The sequence below is a fragment of the Nanorana parkeri genome, unplaced genomic scaffold (assembly GCF_000935625.1).
Source record: "Nanorana parkeri isolate BGI_ZX_2015 unplaced genomic scaffold, ASM93562v1 scaffold383, whole genome shotgun sequence".
NCBI lineage: Eukaryota > Metazoa > Chordata > Amphibia > Anura > Dicroglossidae > Nanorana > Nanorana parkeri.
In genome coordinates this window covers 249,778-272,264 of record NW_017306651.1, presented here as the reverse complement: position 1 = coordinate 272,264, position 22,487 = coordinate 249,778, and the positions used below count along the sequence as shown (strand labels likewise).

At 41.4% G+C, this 22,487-nt stretch overlaps 1 protein-coding gene across 1 annotated transcript in view; it reads right to left on the bottom strand.

Annotated features, from left to right (window-relative positions):
- Positions 1-21,316, bottom strand: part of MYT1L (myelin transcription factor 1 like) — a 184,281-nt gene extending 162,965 nt beyond the window's left edge. Inside the window, exon 1 of the mRNA XM_018559231.1 lies at positions 21,247-21,316. The gene's annotated coding sequence lies outside the window, so the exon portion shown is untranslated. The remainder of the gene's footprint in view (positions 1-21,246) is intronic.
- Between the last annotated feature and the right edge of the window lie 1,171 nt (positions 21,317-22,487).

Genomic DNA, 22,487 nt, shown 5'->3' with positions numbered 1-22,487 from the left:
CACTGGATGCAAACAGTCTGTGTCCAGGTGCAATCATCCACAGGTAATCACAGTGTGTGCGACTTGCCATCATTTCATTCTACAGGGACTTTGCTTTCACAAAATATATACATTTGGGGATTTTAGTAATCTTCACGCCTAAAATGTGCATATTAATATGTGTTCAAAAACAAAAGCAAAAATGGCTCTGGCTATGAAAGGGTTATTCTGGCCTTAGGTCATATTACATTTATTATGAAATCAATGGATCAATAGGTGAAATAAAAGCTTAAATACATGGTGCATATTAGGGATGCACTGATACCGTTTTTTTCGGTGTCGACTACGAATACCGATAATTTTTTTTCCGGCACTCGCTGATACCAAATACCGATACCGGGAGTCCCATTAAGGAAGCCAGGTAAGATGTAATGACTCACCCTCAGCTTCCTGATTCGGTGATGAGGAAGCATGGAGCCAGCTTTCTGGCCAATCAAGAAGCTGGGGGGTGAGTGATGACCCAGCATCCTGATTGGCCAGCTTTCCGACCAATCAAGAAGTCGGGCTGGGAGCTGGCTCCATGCTCCCTCGTCGACGAGAGAGCATTGAGCTGGCTTTCTGGCCAATCAGGAAGCCGGGGGGCGGGTAAAGACTCACCACTCGGCTTCCTGATTGACCAGCTTCCCGACCAATCGGGAAGCTGGGCGGCAAGTTATTACACGCCGCCTGGTTTTCTGCTTGGCCGGGATGCCGACTCCATGCTCTCTGGCAACAAGGGTTTCCGGGCCAATGAGGAAGCCGGGCAGCGTGTAATGACTTGACGCCCAGCTTCTTGATACCTGAAGTTCCGGTATTGGGATAAGCATCGAGAGCATTTGGGCGAGTACGAGTACTCACCCAAATACTCAGTATCGGCACCGATACTTGTATTCAGTATCGGTGCATCCCTAGTGCATATATTAAGCAGATGTTACAGCATTGATGCAGTTGTGTCTCTGTCCCAAAATGTAGTTGATTCACTATTCAACTCATCATCCGTACACATAAAATATTTCCAATGAATGGCGTTTCAGTCACGGCTGTTCATTTCTTACACGGTACGGAAACACGCTAACCACTGCCACATAAGAAGGCAGAAATAGCACAGAGTTATTGAACACAAGCAGTGGCCGTGTGCAGGATTGAAAATAGGACTGTCAGATGCCATCCCGAAAAAATGCTTTAGCTAGGCGAGAATCTCATTCCGCAGATAATAGGAGTTAAAATGCAGCTTTCATTTAGTCGGAGTTCACATTCATGAACCTTTCTGCGTTTTTCAAAAAAGCCTTCTGATAATGCAAGATAAACTACTCAGAGCTTGCATTTGGTGATTTCCTCTATAATAAACCTCCTCATTTATACCCCATATAGTCAGCTTCAATGCACCTCTAGTCACATTAAAAAAATGAAATACTTTTATGATCTTCAAGGCGCGTTGATTGACACCTGAAAGGCGGTAGTAGCACCTGCTCAGCAGAGCTAAACCCACTTCCAGGCTGTGACACTTTGTAGTTCAGCCATGTTTGAGTGGAACGGTGCACTGACTGGGATAATATGGTAACTGGCAGCTCTGCTGGACTCACAGCACACTGCACTTTAAAGGGTTAAAAATTAACATTGGTTAAAGCAGAACTTCAGGTACATTTTTGTCATGAACCCTTGCAGTGGGCTACTTGCATACTGCAAGGGGTTAAGCGCTCCTTTTTGTCTAGGTTCAAAAATAAAAAAGTTCTGCTGACCCGATCATCCGAGCCGGCTTGCTCTTAGACCGGTCCCTGGAGCCTCTCTCCCCCTCCGCTGCAGCGGTCTAAGGTCCCTAAGTCATCATGTTCTATACACATGTGAGAATGCTGAGGGAGATACCATTGCTGCAGTGACAGGCTGGAGGGAGCGCTGTCACAGTCAGCCGGGTGAGTATATCTTTGAACCAAGGCAAAAATGAGCACTTAGCCCTTGCAGTTTGGGGTGTAGTCCCACTGCAAGGGTTAAGCAAAATTTTCCAGGAGTTGTTCTTTGAAGCTGACGTTTAAACTGCTTATATTTTGCCCTCCCTGGTTCCTCCTCAACCCCATCATCAGCATGCTAACTACATTTGAAATAAAATATTTATGTTTTCATTACATACCTTATTTTAGAGCCAGTGATGTCATATGTGCTTCTCTACACAATGCAAGTACATCATGCATGGTGGGAGGGGTCAACAGGGTGCTGTATAGAGCTTCTTGAAAACATCCCAGCACTCTGCCTTAGTACTCCTCTCAAGAGCCCCCAGTCCCAATGCAAGCAGTGTAAAGAGTTATGCAAATATGTAAATGCCTTGATGGGTGGGTGTCAATCTGGGGGAGTGGGGGTTCCTAGGCAGGTTTCATTTGCATGTAGACCACCCTAAAAAGGAGGAAATGGCTACATCAGAGTTAGGCAACCTTGGCATCCAAACTGTTGTGGAATTACAAGTCCCATAAAGTATTGCAAGACTCTGGCAGCCACATGCATGACTCTCAGAGGCTGGAGCATGGTAGGATGACAGCTGCAGTGCAAAGGTTGCCTACCCCTGCCTAGATGATGCTGGATGTCCTCCAGCACAGAAATGAGACAAGCTCTATCTGACTTGCTGCAGCTTCTAATGCACATTGTGAGAAGCTCCCAGTGTGCAGTGGAATCAGAGTAAGCAATTTCAGTCCAGGAGAGGAGTCGGTACAACTGTGCAAGACTAAAGATAAGACTAGAGCTCAGCTTTAATGGAAAGATGCCTTTGACTTCTGGGCCCTGCATCACTGGATGTAATATCCATATTGTCTGCCCTTGTACGCTTCACCTGGAGAGTCATATTCGCTTAAAAACCATCCTGAACCTCATTGTAAAAACAAGCTGAAGTGACGCTAAACGCAGGAGTTAAACCTTGAAAATGCATTCAAGTACCTTAACTATTAACATAACTGTATCTTATTTGTGTATCACGGCCCCACTGCAAGCATCCACCTGTATTCATTACAGAAATCCGGTAAGGGGTGCAGCAAGATAGATATACCTTTTTATTTGTGTATCACTGGGCTATAGATCCTCAAATCATCTCTGAATTGGTGCTGTGGTAGTGCCGGGTAGGCCCGGCGCTACCGCAAGGCAAGTCAGGCGGCCGTCTGAGGGCGCTGCAGGGTGAGGGCGGAAAAAACAGGGCATTTTGACAAGTACTTGTACTTGTCAAAATGCCCCGATGCTTGCGCTATGTTTTGTTTTTTTTTCTTCACTTACCTTCGGTGCGGGAGAGCAGCGGCGAGTCAGCGCTGGTCCGGTGGGAGGAGCTCCAGGTGGGGGTCCCAATTTAGCTGGCCGGCGACTGCCAGAGGTGCCGCGCGTGTCGAGATCCTCTGGCAGTCACCGGCCAGCTAAATTAGGACCCCACCTAGAGCTCCTCCTACTGGACCAGCGCTGACTCCCCGCCGCTCTCACTACTTTTGTACCCCATGGTCCCTGGGTGTGTTATAAAGTAGCTACCACTCCAAGCTCAGTCCTGTGATGGACTACAATCTCATGTTTAGTTTACTCATTTGTATTGTAGTCCATCAAAGGAGTGAGCTTGGAGCGGTGACTACTTTACAACACACACAGGGGCCATTTCCACGGGCAATAACTGGCTATTGACAAGCCTATTATCAGAAAAGAAAGGTAGTGTACAAGTGGAAATGAGGATAACTGGTGCATGTATGGGACATTCCTGGCTTCCACCTACCTGGATACTTAACAGGAAGGATGGCTTTGATAACCATATCTTCCCCATATGCAATTATACTTTGATTTTTAGCTTTTGTTCAATATTGTATTATATACTGTATGAGGTATTCGTTATGAGCAGTGCAGGTCACATAAATATAGATGCTACTTAAATTTGAATGTCATCTAGTCAGGTGTGCAGGTGTCTACACACTTCAAGAACATCTCGTCCAACGGTGTTGTGTACTGTGTGTGTAATTACATTATATGAAAAAACCTCCAGCATATATATTCTTGAACAGATTTATTGCATCGTCTGTATTATTTTTATATAGAGTAATATTTCCTGTGACAGTTCAATTACTGATAATCAAATCAAATAGAAACAGCAGACACCCACACAATGGTGCTTAGTACTGGATTCTAACATCAGATACATATTGGTTTTTTATAATTTAGTAATTATTTTTTGTCGGTCTGTATGTATATACAGTATTTATACACTATTTCGCCAAAAGTATTGGGACGCCTGCCTTTACAAACACATGAACTCTAATGGCATCCCAGTCTTAGTCCGTAGGGTTCAATATTGAGTTGGCCCGCCCTATGCAGCTATAATAGCTTAAACTCTTCTGGGAAGGCTGTCCACAAGGTTTAGGAGTGTGTCTGTGGGAATGTTTGACCATTCTTCCAGAAGCACATTTGTGAGCTCAGCCACTGACGATGGACGAGAAAGCCTGGCTTGGAGTCTCCACTCTAATTCATCCCAAAGGTGTTCTATCGGGTTGAGGACAGGACTCTGTGCAGGCCAGTCAAGTTCCTCCCCCCCAAACTCGCTCACCCATTTATGGACCTTGCTTTGTGCATGGGTGCGCAGTCATGTTGGAACATGAAGAGGCCATCCCCAAACTGTTCCCACAAAGTTGTGAGCATGAAATTGTCCAAAATGTCTTGGTATGCTGATGCCTTAAGAGTTCCCTTCACTGGAACTAAGGGGCCCAGCCCACCCCCTGAAAAACAATCCCCCACCATAATCCCCCCTCCACCAAACTTTACACTTGGCACAATGCAGTCAGGCAAGTATTGTTCTCTTGGCAACCGCCAAACCCAGACACGTCCATCAGATTGCCAGACAGAGAAGCATGATTCGTAACTCCAGAGAACACGTCTCCACTTCTTACGAGTCCAGTGCCGGCGTGCTTTACACCACTGCATCCGACGCTTTGCATTGCATTTGGTGATGTAAGGCTTGGATGCAGCTGCTCGGCCATGGAAACCCATTCCATGAAGCTCTCTACGCACTGTTGTGCCAATCTGAAGGCCACACCAAGTTTGACTCTGCAGCTATTGAGCTATTTACTCTGCAGACAGTTGGCGAGTTTTGCGCACTGTGCGCTTCAGCATGTGCTGACCCCGCTCTGTCATTTTATGTGAGTTGCTGTTGTTCTCAGTTGCTTCCACTTTGTTATAATACCACTAACAGTTGAACGTGGAATATTTAGCAGCAAGGAAATTTCACGGATGGACTTATTGCACAGGTGGCAACCTATCACAGTACCACGCTTGAATTCACTGAGCTCCTGAGAGCGACCCATTCTTTCACAAATGTTTGTAGAAGCATCTGCATGCCTAAGTGCTTGATTTTATACACCTGTGGCCATGGAGGTGATTGGAACACCTGAATCCAATGATTTGGAGGGGTGTCCCAATACTTTTGGCAATATAGTGTGTATACAGTGTATATACATGGAAGTCTATGGGGCTGTAATATACAGATTCAGACAGCAGAGGGAGCATTGTGGCAAAGAATGGTGCCCCTGGATTTCTGTAAGTACGGATTTGTGAAGGCGGAGGGTGGGCACGTTTAAGTCGGGGGGGGAGAAGGAAAAGTACACTTTGTTTTAAAGTGCACCTATCCTTATAGAGGGAAATCACTCAAGCTAAAAAGCGTGGATGTAGGAATCTTCTCTGCCAGCTAATGCATTCTGACCACCAGTGCCCCTTCCCTATTAAAATACTTAAACAGCTGACTGGCTGCAGTCAGTTTAGACATTTTTTCTAGCTTTCCCAACATTCCAACAAATGTCAATAGAAAAATGAGTTATTATTGTGCCAGAAGGTGGCAGCAGAGCCACCAAGGAATTTAAAATTGTATTGCTGCATGGCCAACTTACTTTACTGGATAGCATTAATGAATGCCTGATGTGATTAAAAACAACATCCCTATATTGGTAACTTATCTCAAAAGTCAATAAGCACAACATGTTAATTACATTCCCCATATACAGATGGCCACTAGAGGCAGCATTTACAAGTCTGTATATGACAACAATACTCCAAGTATGACTGCATGCAACTAAAAATGTGAAAGTCTTGTCAAGAATTGCTTTCAGATAAAAGTTACGATAATAATAATCCACAAATTGTATTGCTGTTTCTGATTCTATTAGAGAGACTGCCTTAACCTGTGTAGCCACTTGAAAACTCTTCAAGGGAGACAGTAATAAAACCTGACAGGTTAATTTTTCCCCACTTTAACCAGAAAAAAAGGTTTTAGCTGGAATTAGACTTTAAAGCTCAAGTCCAGAAATGAGTTCCTTGGCAGCTCCTAAAAACTAAACAAGGTGCACAGGCTGCTATACTTACCTGATACTGGGGATATGATGCTGTGATCTGGGTTGAACACCCAGTGTCCTTCAACCCTCTTCCTGTTATCCTAGGATGTCCAAATTCTGCCTACACACCCTGGACACATAGGGCGTCATTATGTAGAACTGCTCTCTGCAGCATTTAGAATCTACCTACTGCCAGAGGAAAAGAAGGGGCAAAGTGGGCATTCTCTTCTTGGGACACAGCAGAGGATATCTGGGGAAAAAAGGTAGGTGTTCTATGCAGGGTTGGTCCATAAGGAAATGGGGCACAAACAAGGGGAGGATCTGAGCCTGGAGTTAGGCTTTTAATCTCACTAACAGTGGTTGCTGGTATGTTCTACCCCTTGAAACGGCAGACGTGGAGTGCAATATTTGTACAGTATTATTATACAGGATTTATATAGTGCCAACAGTTTGCGCAGTGCTTTACAATATAGGGAAGACATTACAATCACAATACAATTCAAGACAAGATGGTAAGGAGGGCCCTGCCCTGAGGGCTCACAATCTAAAAGGGAGGGGCAAGTGATACATGAGGAGGTAGCTGTGTGGGGATGAATTGTTTGAGAACATACAGTAGAGATGTCCTCTCAAAATTGGTATAAGAGACATTCAGACCTACCATACCACATATTGTTAAATATTCTATAAACAGCGAGGCACAGTACTGCAGCTTGGCAATTAAACTCTATCTATACTCAGTAGAATAAGTTCAGTGTTAAAATAATTTCCAAACCGTCTATTATTTCCATTATAGAAGAAAAAAAATTATTTATTTCGAGGTAATGTTAAAAAAAAACAAAAACAAAAAAAAACTTAAGTGATCCTGAATTGTACGCCTGCTGGAGTTTAAGGTCATGCACTGACTCATCCAGGAAACCAAGGATAATTGCACTTGGAAAGTGGCACAAAAATGTCATTCTGTTTTAGGCAGAACACAGTTATCCTAGTGGAAACGAGGACTATTTCATTCTGCCTCTCAAGCAAAAGTTTGGTCTGGGGGATGCAAAAATAGCAACATTTGTTTACGAGCAAGCTAAAGAATATGTGATTCTCTGGTTTCAGGGAAACTACAGGTGCCATCATACAATACCCACAGACTATGGTGATCATTGAATGATGGTCTATGAATTTGTGCTGTTTTCAAAGGTTGAGTTGTCTCTGTTGTAGAAGGACTACTGCAGCAAGCTAGCAAAACATATAATCTATGTCAGAAATGTGTTTCTAAAAAATTTATTTGTCTTTATTTAAAGTGTAAATTAACTTAAAATGTAAAGATTTGCTCTGCCATAAGGAGCATCTGGAAGTGTTAATTTTGCCTAAACAGTATCCTGAAAAATGTTGGTCTTAATTTCATCCTGAAAAACAGAAGTGCACCACCTGGTGTGTGAGGGTGCCTAGGCAACACTGTGCCTACTGCCTCATAGTGTGAGATCTAAGGCACTGTTGCCTCTGTTGCACTGTTGCCTCTCCATAGTGGAGACTCTGACATGAGGAAGCAAAAGCACTGCCTCTACTAAAATGGCCACCCCCTTACAGGAGAGTGCAGAACAAGACATTGAAAGTAAGAAAAGGGGAAAATATCTGCTGCAGGAATAACACAGGCAATACTGATGACTAGCAGTGATGAGGCTGGGCTTGGTGCAAACTGAGTTCACCTAAGCCCGCTCAAAACTCTGACCACCACCCCCTCCCCCTGACCCACTTAGTTGCAAGGAAATGCTTTCCTGCCATGCAGTCATACAACACAAAGGGGGGGTGGGGAACACAACCAACGCAACTGCCACCACAGATTCGGCTGGGAGAACGGGTTGGAGGTCAGCATTTTGAGTGGACTTGGGCAAGTTCAAGCGAACCGAGTATGCACTAAGCTCAGCCTCGTTTCTATTGACGAGTCATTTGCCCTCTGCTTGAATTTTTTGGGCAAAGCTTCCAGAGATCAGTTTCTTTTTAAGAACTGGGGGGCCAGAGTTTTGAACATCAGAAACCACAAGTTATCACATGCAGGTATTTGTATATATGCTGGGAAATCTTTGCTCTACGAAGCACTAATCATTCAATTCCTATGAAATTTCTATAAAAAAGAATGTTTTCAGCATGCTTGTCCTGCATGTGATCAGGATTCAGTGAGAAAGGAGTTGGTGACTGGTTCACTACTATGTATGGTGATCACAGGCTGCCTATCAATGTACTGCTTTTCCTTTGCCAAGGTCAGGGGTTAGTATGTTCAAGTGCATGTATATACTTTTGTATATCAGGTTTTTATTGCTGTAGGCATCAATTTGTATTTGTCCTGGTGACCATTCTCACAGAGATGGAACTTGATGAGAAATCCAAACCTTTGAAACCTTTACAGATAAAACAAGAGGTGAGGATAAATCATTCAATGGGGACACTTGTTTTGGGGTCAACTACTTAAGCAAGGGATTTCCCTTACTGTTCTCCCCCCTCTCCCATTCTTGATGTCATCTCGGGACAGGGAATGAAGGAAAATATTCTGGCGACAAACTGTCAGGGCTTTCAAATCTTACCTACTCTGTCCAAAACTAAAAAAAGACCTCTATGAATAAGCCTACGGGTGAAACTTGTGAGAGGTTGTAGCTGGTTGGGGGTGTGCAGTGCTGGTATTTGCTGCTTTATACACTTTTATTCACTGTTATACTGGATTTGCTGTAAATTTCAATAAAGTCTGAAGTATTGTAATTCTCTGGATAGTGCGGTCTGTTCGTATACTACAAAAAAAGTTTGGCCTGTACAAGTACTTTACTTAAAATGCCAATGTAATGCAGACGCCAGTCCAAGATTAAAAAAAAAGACCTTTCTAGATGCGTTCAGTTAGGCATCATTGAAGGTTTTTATGTGTCTTGTTGCCCAGTCCTAAGTTCCAGGGCACTTGGGTCTAAGGCCCCATTCTTATTTGCGAATGGGGCTGATCACATGAGTCTCACAAATTCCCTCATGAGACTCATGTGATCTGCTGTGAGTGGGAGGTACTGTATAATCCAATGACAGCTGCCATTGACTACAGCTGTTCGCAATCCATTTGCATGTTTTCCTTCAGGTGCGATTGTTCACAGGTAATCACAGCATGCGTGATTACATGCAAACAGTCGTGCAAATAGCTACGAGGGTGTGGCAGCTGTCATTGTATTGTACAGAGCTTTCCGGTTGCAACAGATCACATGAGTCTCCCAGATGAGCCTTCATGAGACTCCTGTGATCGGCCCCATTCACAAGTGTGTATGGGGCCTAAATTCATGAATTTGAAGCATCCCTATTAAACGTATCATTAAAAAATGTATATGGCTACATTTGATACTATTGCCTGATTAACCAAAGAAGGAAAAGTTTTGTGCATTATTAGCACCTGGAGTTTATCCATTGTAGATGTAACACCTGATACGCAGCTCTTTCATGAATTCAACAAGCTAAAATTGCATGCTAAGATCTCTTCAGCTTTTCATCGGCTATAAACACAGAAAGAAAGCGAGTTATTGTATGGTCAGACATTACTACCATCTTGTTCCAGCAGCACTGAGGGACTTTTCATTATTTTGATTTTTTTTGCAGTTATAAAACCACATTCTTAGTCTTATTTTAACTTTAGAAGTGTATTCTAGATGGTCATTCTTGAGCAAAACACTGCCCTAAAATATAAGTTTGGCATTAATATGTGTTGAGCTGTCCATAGTCCTGATTATGCACTGCACATGTTAATTGATGCACAAAAACCCTGATCTGGCTAAGGAAAGGCAGAACAGTCTTTCTCCATCTACACCCCCAGCCAATCTCTCTTTTTTTTTACATTCTTAGTTTTTGGGATCCCAGTCGCAGGTATCCACAACATAATTGAAGCACATTGGCCGATTAAGGACTCGTGAATGAGTCCTTTGTTGAAAGCAAATTGCAGGCTTCTGCCCCACGTCCTTTTTCCTCTCCTCCTGGATATTGCCTTTGTTTTTCAAGCCTGTTATGTGACAAGCAGGGTCCTCTTCTCCAGGGTAGGGCCGGTCTGTGCATATTTATAATGTGAACATATTTTGTAAGGGCTGTCAAGTTGATGTCCACTTCTTGCAACCACATGGATAGTGTGTCTCCAGAATGATCTGTCTTCTGTTTGCGTCGTTAGGTATCACATTTGCATGTCCATACTTTCTGTGTTTGTACCCAGCCATCTCATTGCTGGTCATCTTTTTTTTTTTTTTCATTCCACCTCAAAGTTTCCAAGCATAACTATCCTCTTCGGTGAGATGGTTCTTCTCATAGTTGGGTTGATTTAATAAAGACAAGTAGGCTGTTCGCTTTGCAAGAGAATTCTCCCTTTAGCTTAAGGTGCCCATACAGCTTGCGATTATCATTGGATTTCCGATCAAGATCAGGTTTTCCTGAGCCAGTTGATGAAAAGTGAATGATCAGAATTACTGTACAACTGGTGGAATTTCTTCGATTGGTAAGGCTGGAATTTTTTTTTTCGAATAGTACAAAAATCAATGGACTAGTGGCGTTTTCAAACAAAAACGCTGCACATGCGCAAACGACGAAATTCGGTCAGATAGTATTGATAATGAACGATAATTGAAATCTACATTGGTCTGTGCATGATGAGGTATTCGAGCAGAACACGGACGACGGTTCGATGATGGGATGAAATAAATCGAACAATAATTGTAAGGTGTACTGTATGGCCAGCTTTAGTGAATGTGACTTCCATCATTGAAGAATGTGCAAGGAAAATACTATTTTTATTGGGTATTCATTGCAAAGTGAAGTTTCTCCATATTCACTAAGCTAAGAGAAAATTCCCTTGTAAATTGAACAGCCTATTTGCCTTTAGTATATCAGCCACCCTATAGCCAAAATAAGACAGCTTTGGTGCAATCATCCAAGCTTATCGTGACAGGTTGGGTTGGATTTGTCGAAGGATCTATTTGTTTATTTTCCGTGCTATCCGCTATACTTTAGCAATATTCTTATCATTATTAATGTAACGTTCATATTAGGCAGGTTCTAAGTAAAATCATAACTTTATATTATTAAAATAACTGAATATAATTAAGATAATATGCTTTATTTATGAATACCTGAAAGCGCAGTACATACATACAGTACATTCTTACGTCTTATCGCTGTATTGCATCCTTCCTCATCTTGTGCTTCTCCTTTCCATACTGAATCCAGCACAAGAAATAAAAAAGCGTGCAGCTCAGCTGGCAGATGATTGCAGATTATAAGCACGAGGGGGAGCCCTTGCGAGGCTGTTGGGCCTCCTCAAATGACCCTGAGTCTGACACAGACTGAGAAATAGGACAGCGGGGAAGATTTCACAGGGGTAGATCAATTAGTTGCAGCTGTTGCACACATCCATTGTTAGAGTGAAAATCCTATCACATCCAGATGTTCCAGGCTGGGGATAACGGACTATGTGCTTCACAGACACTTGCTTTGCAGTAAATGCCTTTGTCTGGAAAAAACAGGTGACTGATAAAGTCGAAACATTGAAAATTAATTCAAATGTGCTTTGCAGAACGGAGAACGGTGATGGAGGTATGGGAGAAAGAATGGCGCTGCTATACATCAGGATTGTTAGAAGCCGCCATTCACACCATAGTGTCACGTGTGCATGTGTTTCTGCTTGTTTGTGGGCGTTTGCTTCCTGTGTTTGGTGCACATCCCTGTAGATTTCAATGGATCCCTGGACATGCACCAAATGCAGGCAAGTAGTAGTCACAAATTTTGTGAATGCGTTTCCACATGAGAAAACACCGCATTTGCTTAGCCACGTTTGGGGTGCCATTAAATAGTAACTGATTCAGCATGGAACAGAGTGCAGCCGGGTTCTTCCTTTACTATATACCTGTTTGGTTGGAGTGAGGTCATACTCTTGCAGGTGAGCACCCTTCACTTGCTAAAGCCATGGATTAGTGGTGCCTTATTTCTATGCCTTGGTGGCACTGCATGGAAAAGAGCATATGGTGCGCTTTTCATGAACGCACATCAAAGTGCGCACTTTATTGCACATGCAGTGTGGGGGTAGACCTACTGCAAGGGTTAATAATAGTTTTGCATGGAATACAGCTTTACACTACATGTAATCCCTATACATCTACATTCAAACTTGAGCATTGGTGTTTTTGCTATTTTTTAAATGTGTGTGTATGCATTTGGGCTTGAGTGTTTTTGTTGTTGCCATTGAAAGCTAGATTCTAGAAGGAAGAGATGGTTCTTATACAAGGAAATTGCATGATCACACACCACCTATATCTGAACTGGCTCACAAGAGATTTGAGACCTCTGACACTTAAGGTACCCATACACTACAGTGGGTGCCAACAGTCAGCACCCTTTCGATCAGCATCCCTCGATCAGATGATCGAAAGAGCCGGTAGGAAAATCTTTGGATGATCAAAGAGCCGCCGGCTCTGAAGGGGTATTCTGACAGCGGCAACTGGCCAATGCAAACAGCGGGTATTCCTCGAGTGACACGCTCGTAGTGTTGATGGAGGAATCTGCTCTATTTTTTTTGTTCAGCCTGCGGGTTGCAGTGTATGGCCAGCCTAAAGCATAGTCTATGCGGCTGTCAGTAAACAAACTGGACAAGCACCTGGCTATAGCAGGCAGCCATGGACTGAACCTGAAGTGATACACTGCTTTTCTAAGGTGGACACATTTTTTTAGGCACCAAATCAGACGAAAAACACGCATTACACATAATTTTTCAGCTGCTTCTTGAAGTCTATTGGGGCCAAAAATCATGCCCCAACAAATCTCCTGCACTTTTTCTGAGAGATGAGCTGTAGCACATCACTTAGATGTGAACAGACGCAATAGAATAACATGGAAAACTGAGTGTTGAATGTTGAAGTTCTTCTGGAAATGTGTTTCAAATCTCACAGATGACAATATAAACTTACTGGATAGCATTTAATGTGCTAAAACACTCTGTTTTCACCTTTTTTTAATCCTTTTCTACATCTCCCCTAGCTACTTCCTGTCTACATGCACTAGCAACAGCGCTGGCTGCATATCATTGCTTGGACTGGTGCCCTGATAACATTGGACAATGTCTGAGCAATGTGTATTGGAGCGGCCACTTGTAGTCTTCCTCAAGAGAGCTTGTGATAGTGACAACAAAGGAACACAATTGGGAGATAGTTATCACTAGTGATTAGATTGCATTTTTGAGTATAGACTGAACTCAAGCTCATCTAAAGCTGTCAGTGCCAGCCCAATCAGCAGAATTCCTGGCGCCGCAGCAGCACATAAACAAAAGGGTGGAATGCTGGTGACATCATTGACCTTATAAGGTCACATGACCATAGTAGGTAATTGACCTTACATGGCCACAATTATGTCCAAATGCGCTTACATGTCCTCAGCATCCAATGCATACATGCAAATACAGACTTCCAGATGCATCCCAATACTGCAGCCCATGCTAAGTGGCACTTTAAACCTCCAGTGAGGCTTCACAATACTGAAATTCCACAACATTTTGTATAATCATTATAATGTAGAACAAAAATTCTGCAGGTTTTAAGAGCAAGAGAAACACCTCTGTGAGAGAGGCGTAATTTTACCTCTAATTTTACATTAAAATAACTAATTGTCTGCATGATATTCCATTTAGGGGCACCAGTTCACATAAAGAATGCCTTTGAAAATAAAATACAAAGAAACATGATGAAATAGTGCTAAGGGCTTGTTCACACCACAAACAGTGCGTTCCGGAGTGGTCAGCTGCTGGAACACACTGTATCGCATCCCGGTTGGCTTCCTGCGTTCAAGGGTGGGAAATAGTGTGGGCACTATTTTTTCAAATCGTACTGGACCAGAACGCAGGCACTGATGTGCCACGTGTTCTGGTGTGGGCTGTAAACGAAGATATCCCCTGCATACCATATAGCAATGGATAGCAGGTTTTATAAAATAGTGATGGTGCTTGTAGTGATGTCCACAGATGGCGCCGTGCGTATCCAAGGTTATAGAGATGAAAATCACCAGAACTCAGAAGATAAGATAAATCCAAGTCTTCTTTTTATTTAAAGAAGCATGTCACATGTCTAGTATAGCCAGGGTTTCGGAACCACATCAGGGCAAACATAGTGACATTATCTTACATTTATTAGTTAAACAAACATATATTTATTTTACTTCCTGGTCATCTAAGACATTAGTGATGTAGCCTGTGCCCAGGAGTGGAATCCTGGGAAGATTACATCAGCATGGGAAATCTCATCTGTAAATTGCAAAATCTTGCTAGCTCTCATAAAAATGTCCCGTCCCCCCCCCGAGATGATGTGCATGGTCACATGTGCCAGAGGTCCAGGAAGTAAGGATAGATGGATTAATCTGCCCTTAGTAAAAATAGCCACTGTGAGAAGAATGGAGAGGAGAAAAAAAAATAAGGTATGCAAAGAATAAAAAAAACTGCAGTTATTTAGAATTATCTGTTTATAGATATTACTAAACATTTCTAAAGGTGCTTTTGTTGTCATTTTAACCATCTGCTTTCCGGCCGTTGTGATTAAATGGCTGGCCGGGAGCTTCTTAAATGCAGGTGGGCATTTTAGACGTCATCTCTCGCCGCCAGTCCCAAGCTCTGCTGTGCCTGGTGCGAGCCCGGGACTGGCACAGCAGCTCTGTGACAGGAGATCAAAGGGAAATCAGAACTCAATCTCCCTATGATCTCTTCCCTGTTCTCTGAATGCAGTTCCTCATTTAGCTGTCATTCTCTTCTTCTGTAGCTGGAGAGAAGCTGGGGAAGCAGATCTCTGCTTCATCAGCTCCTCTGGGGGTCCTTAGGTGACATTGGGGATCATTGGGGATCTGAAAGACCCCTGATGATATTGGCTAACACATAGGGGGCTTGTTAAGTGTAAAAAAAAAAAAAATTAAGTTACAAAAAATAAATAAAATCACATATATAAAAAAAAACTAATTAAAAAAAAAGCCCCCCCCTCCAAAAAAATGCATTGAGTGCGCCTGGATGCGAAAACGACGATTGCACCCATTGCGCTGCACATGTTACATATCACCTCAAAGGTCAGAGTGAGAGCAATAATTCTAGATGCGCAATTTTAAAGATGGACATGTTTGGTGTCTATTTACCCGACGTGATACCGTCTTTTATATTTTACCAAAACATTGGGGTGATAATAAATGTTTCATAACATTTCATAGGGAAACAGTCTTTTTTTACAAGATTTTCTGTACTTTTTTGCTATATAGTAAACAATAAAAACCGCAGAGGTGAATAAATACCAGCAAAAGAAAGCTCTATGTGTCCCCTAAAAATGGTATAAACTTCATTTCAGTACAGCATTGCATGACAGAATAAATGTCAGTCAAAGTACTGCAGCGCTGAACACTGAAAAATGGCCTGAACTGGAAGGGGGTGTAAACACCCCGATCATCAAGCGATTAAAGATACAGGTAAAGTTCCTCTTTATTTTCCTGTTTTGCCATATATGTACATTTCTTTACCAATTTATCCCAACCTGTTCCCTTTTCACAACAATGTTTTTTCACACTAATTTTCCATTTGTAGTGTACACAAACAGGAAAAATCAGAGATGGTTAGCAGCAAACTATAAGCAAAATAAATGTAAAGCAATAATGTTGCCAGACTTTAGAAACAAGTCCTAAAGTATAAATATATGAATGGCCCATACATAAACACATTGAGTTTAAGAAGAAGCTAAGCTAAGAAGAATTCAACCCAGACGCTAAGAAGAAACTTTTTGTGTTGGGAAGGAAAGAGATGTATGAGCTTGTCCAATCGAGATAGCAAGGAAAGAACATCATGCACAGTCTAGTAACCAATGACAACCAACCAGAATTTACTGTGCTTAACTAAGGTCTCATTTGTTGTCATAGGTTCTAGGCTTTTATACTTAAACTGACACTAAACCCAGGAGTTAAATCTTACAAATGCATTCAAGTATCACTTGGCTGTAGATCCTCAAATAATCTCTGAATTGGTTCTGAAGGTGTCCTTCCTTCTGGATGGACAGCTTTTTTTCCTACTTATGTTCCATCAGAATGTTGTATTCTGATGGGGTTAATATATTTAATAATAGAATACAGTAAATGATTTTTTTTTATAGTTTCACTTGCTTTTATTTCTATTTTTCTACACATTTACATGCAGACCATGTTGTCCATCAAAAGTGACAATGACAGAGGTGAGGAAAAACTATAACAGGTGTGCTTATAACGTTTTTTTTTTATTCATGAGGTTTAAAAAAAAAATTATTTTACAAAAAATAAACCGTTACTACTACTGCTCAACCCAGGTAGAGTTTTAGTTTGTCCCAATCACTGTCACTGTCGGTTTTGATGGACAGCTTAGTCGGCATATAAATGGGAAGAAAATATATGTGAAATAAAAATAGGAATTCATACATTGAGTAAAGAATAAGACATTTATTTCTCAAAAGTGGCCCCAAAGCATTCAAAATGAGATCTCTATTAATATGCAATGGCTGCCTCCACTGTCAGTACGGGAAATCAGACATTAGAGTTCTATACAGTGATCTATTAATACATATTGTCAGGATTATATTGATACTGCATTGTTCCTCTCTACATGAGCAGCAGTCAGTGTTGGCCTACTTTTCCAGTGACCTTTCCCTTCACTGTCAGGATTACAGCACTGCAGGATATATGTATCTGTACATATAATTCACTCAGCTCTGTTATATATAGATTTTATAGAAAGTGAACAATGGGTAGAAGTCTAGACAGGAGATGTGGCTATTCTAAAGTTCCAGATTCCAGGCAAACAACTAAATACGCAGTTAAAATACATATATGAGAGCTGTTTTACCTGCCCAAGGATTTGCATTTCTCCCTTTCAAGTCCTGATATTTGCACAGCCCAGAACAACCCTGATTATTCTTTGCTGCAATTGAAGCCAGCACTATTCTATGGTGGTGCCCCCCTGCCCCCTACTTCCCACCCCCATTCTATCAAGGATCTAATGCTTGATTAGTCTAGAAGCACACAGGCGATAGAACGACTTATCGTATTGCCTAGTTCTGCAGGCTTCCTCCCCACTGCATCCGATATGGATGAGAGGACCCACAAAGCCACTTCTGTGACTACCTCCTCCCTAACGCCATTATACACAAACAATGCAGGACCAATGGTGCCTGCTGGTTCTGCATAGTAGGAATAGGGTAAATAGCCCTCTGCATTACATTACCTCGCAGACTAAACGAGTATTAATTCATGGATATATAGTATTTCCTTATAGTAGAAGCAGAGATCTTTATATCAGCTTCAAACAATTCATTCATCAATGCCGTCAGAGACTTGTCATTCATTCAAATGCCATGTCATTCATTCAAAATTCATTTGATTTTAACATTCGATTTTGGAAATGAAATTGGCAATTCTTAAACAAAAACCACATACATTGTTAGAATTTTGTTCCTTTGAAAAAAAATTCCCATCCCGCTCCACCGATTTATTTCGCCACTACATTTGAAAAACTATTTGATCCTACTAACTATTAGAAAATCAAATGAACAATGGCCAGCAATGATAGGAAATCTGGCTTTATTGTAATACATAATGCTATCAGTCTAACACAGGATATATGATAATAGGAGGGGAGAGCACCTAAGCAGTATATTGATGCTCCTTCATTGTCCATTCAGCAGGCTGGGTGCAGTAAGGTAACACCACTGACAGGTTTACTTTAAATTATCAGATGTGACGCTTATATTTACAAAGCCTTAAAGGAAAACTATGGGGTAAGTGTTTTCCCCCGTAGTTCTCCTAAGGATCATGGGAGGACACAAACTAGCGTCCTCCCGTGACCCAAAGCTTCTGGTCAGATGAAAAGGGAACATGGAGCCGGCTTCCTGGGCAATCAGGAAGCCGGGTGGCAAGCAATGACCCACCTCCTGGCTTCCTGATTGGCCAGGAAGCCAGATCCATGCTGATTGGCTGGGAAGCCGGCTTTCCAGCCAATCAGCATGGAGCCGGCTTCCCAATCATTCAGGAAGTGGGTCATTACTCGCCACCCGGCTTCCTGATTGCCAAGGAAGCTGGCTCTTTGTTCCCCTATGGCACTGCCGGTCAGAGTACATTTTCCTCTGACCAGAAGTTCCGGTATTGGGGAAGGTATTGAAGCATTTGGGTTAGTACAAGTACTCGCCCAAATACTCGGTATCGACACCGATACTAATATCAGTATCGGTGCATCCCTAAAAAATTCCCTACCCAAGAAAAAAGTTGCACCCTTCCATCCTGATTGGCCGGGAAGCCGGCTCCATGTTGATTGGCTGGGAAGCTGGTTTCCCGGCCAATCACAATCAAGCCGGCCAAACAACATGGAAATGGCTTCCAGGGCAAGCAGGAAGCCGGGCAGCATGTCATTACATGCCGCTCGGCTTCCTAATTGCCCCGGAAGTCAGCACCATGCCATCGGAAGCACAGGTATCGGTACTCGGTATTGGCAAGTGCCGAAACCAAAATATCGGTACTTGTACTCAATACTGAAAACACGGTATTGGTACATCCCTAGAATTGCTCAAATAAGCTTTACTTTAGTTTTTTTTTATTTATTTTATTTACAGTACGTCTTTCTAACCTTATATATCACATATGCAAATTAATCTACTCTCTCCAACAGAAGCCCTTGCAATTGTTTATATTTTGTTGCATGTATCAAGGCATATACTAACGTAATTACCCATAGCAACCAATCAGAAGTGACATTATAGACGTCTGGGTAGGGCGATCAAAGATGGTTTCTGATGGGTTACTAGGGCAACCATATTGTGCTCTTTGCACACGGTTCATAAATTAGTCCATTTACATAGTATATTTGTATGATATCATAAAAATATTGGAAAAATACTATTTCAGTAATGTGAGGAGTCCTCCTGACTTACTACAGACATTTTAATTAATATATAACAGAACTGGGTTAATACGTCTTTCTGAGCTTTTAGATTTGTTTTTTCTCTGTTTTCTATTCATCTTACACTCCAGGTTACCCAAACCATCTTCAGAGTAAATGTGTAATGCTTAACCTTTGACTTTTGCAGTTTAAATTATTTAGAGGAGATCGGTCTATCTGATCTGAAGCTTCAGCTTTTTGTACATTACAGGTGTGCTTTGATAGATATGAAAGTATTCCTTTATTTTACTTTTCAAATGAAGGCAAAAATTCATTTTTGTTTTGTTTTTAAGGAAATACAAATTAAGTGGTCCTTTAACTAGGTCCGCAAGCCCCGGGTTTGATCATCACTTGATGTGGCTATCAGTAAGAGCAAGAGCAATGTTCAGCAACAGATTTAATCTTTTGCAAAACTGGCTTACGATAGAAATATGGGGCTACCATCGCTGACCTCATTCTGCAAATGCTCTTTTCTAGTCTGTTATGCTGCTTGGCTTCTATACTTTCTCAATCACTAACCTGGAACAAGTATGCAGGTTAGTAAAGTTGGAGGAAAATCAGAAGACCTTATTTTTATACATGTTCTGTGTCAATGACTTAAGTAGCAAGTAGCAGCATTATATCAGGAAACTAGAATTATATCAGGAAACTAGAAATAAGCAGAGGGCATTAAGGCAGCCACCATGTGTTGCTGTTGATAGGTTAATATTAAATGACTCGTTACTTAAGGAAATTTTTGTCTACTTAGGCTGAGAAGCAGTCATTCCATGATCTGAGACTGTAACACACCCTAGTTCTGGGACATTGTTCCAAAACTAGTATTGCTACATAAGTAAGGGGAATGGCTGCTTTCTGCAAAAACTTATCTTAAAGTTGCCACCACCTAAAGTAAACTGATTTCTAAATGATTGCTATGTGCTACCACCATTTGACTTTCAGTCCTGTTCTTTGCACTGCCAGCAAAAAAAAAACTAGTGTGTACTGGGCACGTAAAGAATTGAATAATCTAAGGAAAAGACGCAATATTAAGGAATATTCAAGGAGAAGAAACGCAGACAGGCTAAAAAGTGGGAATGGAGCACCCATACACCATTAGGGGTAGATAATATTTATTCACTCGGCTGTAGATCCTCATATCATCTCTGAATTGGTGCTGACACTGTGCTTCCTTCTGGAGGGTGGCTACTTTTGATCCCCATGGTCCCTGTGTGTGTTGTAAAGTAGTCGCTGCTCCAAGCTCACTCCTGTGATGGACTACAATCTCAATGCAAATTAGTAAACTAAATGTGAGATTGTAGTCCATCATGGGAGCAAGCTTGGAGCAGGGGCCTAATTTACAACACACAGGGACCATGGGGAACAAAAATAGCCACCCTCCAGAAGGAAGGACAATATCGGCACCAATTCAGAGATGATTTGAGGATCTATAGCCCAGTGATACACAAATAAGATACATTTTTGTTAAAAGGGTACTTTAATACATCTATAATATTTAACTTTATAGTTTAGTGTCACTTTAATAACATTGGGTGTGTTTATAAAACTGGTTGAAGCAGGCTATCAATTAAATTGGAGATATTCTTTGTTTGTGATATCTTCAACATGTGAGGGCCCCTCAATAAAAAGGATTTGCTCCAACCATTAACTGGAAGTATTACCTGTAGAAATAGCATTTTCTGGTTGGACTTTAGTTGGACAAGCACATAACTAGTCAAATTGTTGCTTCAAACCACAAACGCAAATTCTTTTCTTACTTTTCCAGCGATAAAATGGATAAACATGTATGGATTAAGTATGTTTGTGCAGAGTTACACATTCAACAATACCTTAAACACCCCATTCCATAGTCAAGTATTTTTTCTACATGCACACAAATAATAGATTATTCTCATGTACTGCCAGCATAAATTAGCTCTACTATACTACCTTACCTACAAATATAATTTTGTTAAATACCTGAGCATTGAAAGCTTTGTCAGCTTGTCTGGAGGATGGAGAGGAAAGAAGAAAGGGAGCCCACAGGGAACGTCTGAAAAAAATAGACAGGAGAAGCATATGGTTACCCCATGTTCTTAAAAGTACACTCTAGTCAAACACATTCAGGCTGACCCAAGGGATACAATCAACCTGCAAAGCATCTCTAATTTTCATCCTGGAATTCATCTTGTTAACCTGACTGCCCTGTCTGCTAGTCTGTTATGCTCCTTGTCAGAGTGGCCTTGAGTCTGAGATGGTGAAAATGTATGTCTGCATGTTAAAATTGTATTCCAGGCAAATGTAAAAAAAAAACATACATCAATACATGTCTATATGTACTCATGAATAAAAAAGAGATTTTTTTTTAGGTTTTCATCACGTAGATGTAGACCATAACCAAATAACATTTTGTTTGCTAAACAACTGACAATTTTCAGATAAAATATTTTCATCCTTTGTTGCATCTCAATGCCACTGATCTCCTGCAGTCCCTTTTCGGCCAATTGTAGTCTCCATCAGAAGTCCACCCAAAAGGTTGACAATGCTGAGGCACAGTTGGGAGACAGGGACAGAGCATTGCCACCCTGTGACAGAAAGTGCCCGAACAAGAACCATTCTGGCAGGATCACCAGGGAATATTTTTAAGGACATATGTCAATGGGCTTTGGGGTTGTGACAATGGCATCAGCTTGGGATGCTTCTGAGATAATTCAGAATTGACTTACTTCTGAGCTGCATTCTACTGCTCAATGTGTTTTTTTTTTCCACGACCATAGACTTATATGGGAATGCAAAACCCATTTTGATCAAAAGCCCATCAACACCAGTGTCAATGAAAGCTGCAGATTAAAAAAGATTGAAAATGACTTTTGATGATACATAATCATGGTAAAGCTTACATGAGTTTTTTGTAATTGGGTTCACATATTTAAAGTATAGCTAAAGCCAAAATATGTTTTTATGTTTGTATAGAATAGGGAACAATTAATGGGTAGGGAGTAGAGAGCAGGGAATAGAGTCAGGACGTATTTCTTTTTTAAATTATTTATTAGTCATCTGTCTCGCAGGTATTGTAAAATATATATGCATTATCATTGTGCATGGACCCCCATGATGATTTTAGATATTTGTTAATAATTTAAATTAAGGTGTTGGTCTGATAAAGGATATTGTTTTATATATTTTTCTACCATCAACAGTCTCAGATCTAAATTTTTGTT